At 32.9% G+C, this 5,971-nt stretch overlaps 1 pseudogene; it reads left to right on the forward strand.

Moving 5' to 3' along the window:
• The first annotated feature begins 1,216 nt into the window (after positions 1 to 1,216).
• On the forward strand, positions 1,217 to 5,377 carry LOC142640122 (protein NRT1/ PTR FAMILY 2.7-like; annotated as a pseudogene).
• Positions 5,378 to 5,971: the final 594 nt, after the last annotated feature.

Consider the following 5,971-nt stretch of genomic DNA (forward strand, 5'->3'; position numbering starts at 1 on the left):
CACCGTCGCTCTAGTGGAGGAGAAGAACAAGTTGGAGTGGAGAGTGGAGCGTGGGTTTGATTTGTTTTGGATTTGATTTGTTCATGGGTTTTTGGGGCTTGGAAGTGGAGAGTGGGATGGCATTTGGAGAAAGTAAAAAAAGGAAAGGAAGAACAAGAAAGTCGCGCAATTGCTGAAGCAAAACTAAATTGAGTCCTACGGACTTGATTTCTAGATGATTGAACTCAAGTCCATTTGACTTGAGTTCTATGTCTACGTGGACAAATTTCCACGTCAGCTGCAACATCATGTTGAGTTTGTTACACTCAAGTTATTAGATACCAAAATAGTTTTATGTTTAAAAGAAATAGAATTAAATACTTCTCTTTACCAAATAATATCTTTGACATTAACATTCAATCCAAAAAAAAAAACTTTGACATTAACACAATGTCAAATAAATTGATTTGAAGGATATAGAATTAAGTACTTCTCTTTACCAAATGATATCTTTGACATTAACATAATGTCAAATTCTAAAGTCAAAAGTTCCTAGCCGTGGCCATTGTATGGTGAGTCGGTGACACACACTTGAACCCCAAGCCCCCAGAGAGAGAGAGAGAGGTCCAAATGTTGCAGAAAAAGATAACGGTGAATGGCTATGAATCTGATCACCAACTTAAGCAACCGACATTCTGCACCAGCCAGCCTTAATTGTTAAACACCATGATTATATCCTTAAAATGGAACCTCCACTTCAGCTCCTAAAAAGAAAAAAGCACGTTCAATTTTATGACTTAAAATAATGCAGGTTTGAAGATGAAGCATATATAGACATATAGTATATACAAGCACACTCTCTTTTCGTTACCTAATCCTGTAAATAATTCACCTTTTATTGCCTTTGATTTTCCTAGGAAAAAAAAAAAAAGTCTAGTGGCCGAGTACTAGTAGCAATGATGGATTTATTAATATTGCAAATCATGGCCTTCTGCGATTATATATATAAGAATTAAGAGCCTTTGCACTTTTCTTATATTATTATCGTTTCTATCGTGTCTAAATTTTGCATACATTACACAGACCCTTCCTTCCTAGTGACAATTCTTTATCGGTTTTTTATTTTCATTACCAAATAAAATATGTAAGAGAGAGGAGCTTCCTATATAATAGGGTGTGTTTGATATAGGATATATCTGCTTAACTCAAATCTAGTTCAGAGAGAAAGAAAGAAAGAATGGAAGGCATAGAATCAAAACAGTTTGAAGGGAGGCTTTCTGCCTTGACTACACCAAATGAAGAAGGTGGACAAGCATCTATGGAGTCCAAACGAGGAGGGTGGATTACCTTTCCCTTTATCTCGTCTTTATCTCTTTCTTTTTCTTTTTGTGCTATAATATAAACTCCATTTTTAAGTTGATCTAAATAGCACTATATTGTTAAAATTCTTTTTAAAAAAAAATGGCACTATATATATATATACGCTCTATTTTGTTTCAACATAAACGTTTTCTGGAAAATTGTTTATTTTCCAAAGAGCATTTTTTAGAAAATTATATCATTTTTCAGTGTTTGATAACGACCTTGAAAATGAGCTTGAGAATGTTTTCTGGTGTTTGGTATGCAAATTTTTATTTTTTATATTGTTTGTGTAATTTAAAACATGTGTATTATATAAACCAACTAATGTAATTAATATAAAAAATAAACCAAGAATGAATTTAGTTTTCTTATTAAAATTTTGGCAATATATACAATCAAAATTAGTTGGTGGCACTGTTTTTTTTTTTTTTTTTTTTTTTTTTTTCAAGCAGGAACTCTGATGGGTCTTTCCCTAGTAGCTGGTGGGTGGGCATCCAATTTGATAGTATATCTAATAACAAATTATAATGTGAAAAGCATAGCAGCAACAAAAATAAACAACATTGTTCTCGGTTGCTTCTCTGTCTTTAAAATAAACAACATTGTTCTCAGTTGCTTCTCTGTCTTTCCTGTTGCTGGTGCCATCATTGCCGATTCTTTCTTAGGCTCCTTCCCTGTCGTTCTCATCTTCTCCTTTGTTTCCTTACTGGTAATTATTTACTGTTTTTTTATTAAGTGTAACAAACAGACACTAAATAAGCTAATCAATAAAAACATTTGTTAATGGTGCTCTTTAATTATTTGATTGATAATGCAAAAACCGCAATATGATGGGGGTAAGTGATACTTTATCTTCATCAAATAATTTTTTAATTTCACTCATGAGTATTAGCTCCAAAGTCACATCATTGTAATTATTTTTTGTAAGAAAAAAAAAAGACAAAAAAAAAAATAAAAATATATATATATATATATTTTTAGAAATAATTACAACATGCTGCTAACCCCACAGCTCGAACCCATTCCTCTCTAGACCCCCAAATACTTTGTACATGAGAAGGTGTCAATTCAGCTATAAAGCCTTTTGACAAGGACAAAAATCTTGGATTCAAAGTCTTTGCGTGTACTAATTTACAGTAAATTTATAATAAGTTAAGGATTTTTTTAGCAAGTGACCTTTATTTTATTGATAATGAAAAAACCCAATATGATGGAAGTAAGTAATACGTTATCTTCATTACATACATTTTTAATGTCACTCGTGAATTTTAGCTCCATCGTCGCATCTTTGTAATTATTTAAATAAGTAAATATAAATAAAAATTATGGATTCATAAATCTTTGTGTGTAACGGGTGTCTTTACGACATTTGTTAATAAATAATTTTAAGAAAATTTTAAGTTTACATATAATTTTTAATTATTTCAAGTATCATATGGGCATATATATATTGGATTGGTAGATACCCTATATTGAAGTAACATATTATCGCTTTGGTGATAATTACTCATAATGAGATGTATTTGTGAATAATATCATACACAACATTAGGTGAGAAATATTCAATTAGGTAAAAAAAATCTAAAAATATATTTTACATAAATAAATTTATATATATTCCTTAACAAAATGGAATGTCACTAATTTCTTTGAGAATTCAGGGTATGATCATGTTCACCTTAACTGCTACAATACATTCCTTGAGGCCAGCCCAATGTGTAATTGGCTCATATACGTATGAAACCCCATCAAATCTTCAACATGCAGTCCTTTATATGACCCTAGGGTTGGCTTCACTAGGACTCGGAGGTACACGCTTCACAATTGCAACTATGGGAGCCGAACAATTTGAAAAGGCAAATGATCAAGGAATTTTCTTCCACTAGTATTTTTTCACCTTGTACGTAGCAAATGCAATCAGATTCAGTGTCATTGTTTATATCCAAGACAATGTGGGTTGGGGATTGGGGTTTGGAATATGTGCCATTGCCAATGCCATTGCAGTAGTCCTATTTGTAATGGGAAAGCGATTCTATCGCCAAGTTAAACCAAAAGGAAGCCCTTTTACAAGCATAGCTCGAGTCATCATTGCAGCAATTCGGAAAAGGAAATTATTGGGAACTTTTGGAAACCAAGATAATTATTTGGGAACCACTAGCGTGTTAAAAATGGAAGCTGGTGCATCAACTAGTATTTTATAGTTTTGCTTTTTATTTATATTATAATCAATCAATGTAGCCAACATTATAACAAAGGAAATTATCATAATTGAATTTAGGAATTGAGATGAATATAACATATATATATATATATATATATATATATATATATATCTTAATGCCCAAAAGCATAACTTGTCACTCACTCACGATATTAAAATGTCATGAAGACTCAAGTGGTGACCTTTGAAAAAAAGATACAGTACGTGGTAGGACACAAGTCACTAATTATTACTTAAAACCTACGTTTTCGACTTCGCGAATGTGCCAAAGAAACCAAGCAAAACTCCACCCTCACTCAGTTCTACTTAGGTGGAACCTAAACAAAACACATAAACCCCAACAACAACATGATTTCTAAATTCTAGTGAGAGTCACGGCAGCCAATGAAAGAGAGAAACTTAGCAGCTAAAGTGGGAGAAAAACATAATAAAGGGGGAAGACAACGTTGATCCCAACACCGAGAGGCTGGTCTGTGTTGCGGTGGTTGCTACGGCGACAAGGAAGGGATCGACTGGTGTTGGTAGTGCAAGTCGCAGTAGCGGTGGCAAGGAGAGTATCGATTGGCGTTGGTGATGCTGCAGCAACATTAATTCTCACACACTATAATTAAATGGGATTTGCTTTTATCACGATCATAAAATTATAGGGATTTTATAAAAAAAATTATTTAATTTATGTTCTTTTTGAAGGACTTTCTCTAAAAAAAAGTATAAGAAAATTAAAGAACATAGATTAAATAAATAATAATATTAGGAATTATCCCAATAAACATCCTAACCGTTAAAGGGTGAGGATTCAAATTTTCACTTTAAATGATCAGGGTTCTTCAACTTTAAATGTTATCTTCAATCACTAATTTATTTTTCCCAGAAAAAAAAAAAAAAAAAAAAAAGTCATATCATGATTGGGTCTACCCTAACTATTATTTATGAAACTAAAGTATCCCCATTTTCATGCAGATTCTTGAATTGTGAAGCACTAATAACTGAAAGTGACAAACAAATGGATGGCTCTTATGCAAGATCATGGAAATTATGTACCGTGGAAGAAGTTGAAGCCCTCAAAATCATAATCAGAATTATCCCAATATGGTCTACAGGCATTTTTATAAGTCTCTCGGTAGGTATTTTAAATAGCCTCACAATCCTCCAAGTCCTAACCATGAATCGACACCTTGGGCCTCATTTCGAAATCCCAGCTGGGTCATTCACACTCTTCAACTTAATAGCTACAACTGTCGCAATCTTATTCATTGATCGTTTATTGATTCCTATTTGGAGGAAAATAACTTTCGTCAAACATTGACACCACTCCAACGTATTGGAATTGGCCATAAAATCAATATCCTTGCTTTGATAGCATCAGCCCTAATTGAAATTCGACGACTCCACGTGGTCAGAATCCATAGCCTTATTGACCAACCCAGCTTGGTTCTACCCATATCAGCCCTATGGCTTGTTGTACCACTAACCATTATAGGCATCGGTGAGGGTTTCATTGTCCCAAGTACAATTGCATTGTACTATCAAGAATTTCCAAAGTCACTAAAAAGTACGTCCACAGCTATGGTCTCGTTATTACTTGCAATTGGGTTATTTCTAAGCCCGGCAATTATGGATTTGATAGACCGAATCACGGGATGGTTGCCGGATAATATTAACGCTGGAAGATTGGATAATGTTTATTGGATATTAACAGTGATAGGAGTGCTGAATTTTGGCTGCTATCTAATTTGTGTCAAGTTGTTTAAGTATCAAAATGTTGAGGGACATGATGGGCCTTCAGTGCTGGCTCTCCAGAATGTGGAAGATTAATTGAGACTGTTTTTAGAAGTTGCTTTAGGCCTCGTTTGGAAGGAGAGAATGAAATAGAAATAAATGAAAAGAATAATTTTAGAATATTATTCCCTTCCCTTGCTTGGGAGTTTTAATGGAGGGAATGGAAAGTCCATTCCCTTGTTTGGAAGTTTAAGTAAGAAGGAATGTAATTGGTAGAAAGGAATATTCATTCCTCTCTATTCTCTTAAAATCTCAAATTTTCGTTCTCCTCGAAATTGAGAAGAATGGAAGGGAATGAAATTAAATTTAATAATTTTTTACTAAAACTTCTAAAATACCCCTATATATTTAGCCTTTTATTTTAAAATAGGGGTTTAATAGTAATATTGTCATAAAATGATTTTATTCCATTCCCTCCATATTACTCCCAAACAAGATTACTTTACATTCCATTCATTTTCATTTATTTTCATTTCTTTATTTAAAAACATCTAATTAAGGTTACTTAATTCCATTCCATTTTTTTTCATTCATTTCCCTTATTTAAATACATTCCATTCCATTCCTTTATGAACTCTCAAATGAAGCCTTAATCTAGATGTGACTTTGGAGTTTAATAAATAGTTGTAT

This window comes from Castanea sativa, chromosome 6 (genome assembly GCF_040712315.1).
Source record: "Castanea sativa cultivar Marrone di Chiusa Pesio chromosome 6, ASM4071231v1".
NCBI lineage: Eukaryota > Viridiplantae > Streptophyta > Magnoliopsida > Fagales > Fagaceae > Castanea > Castanea sativa.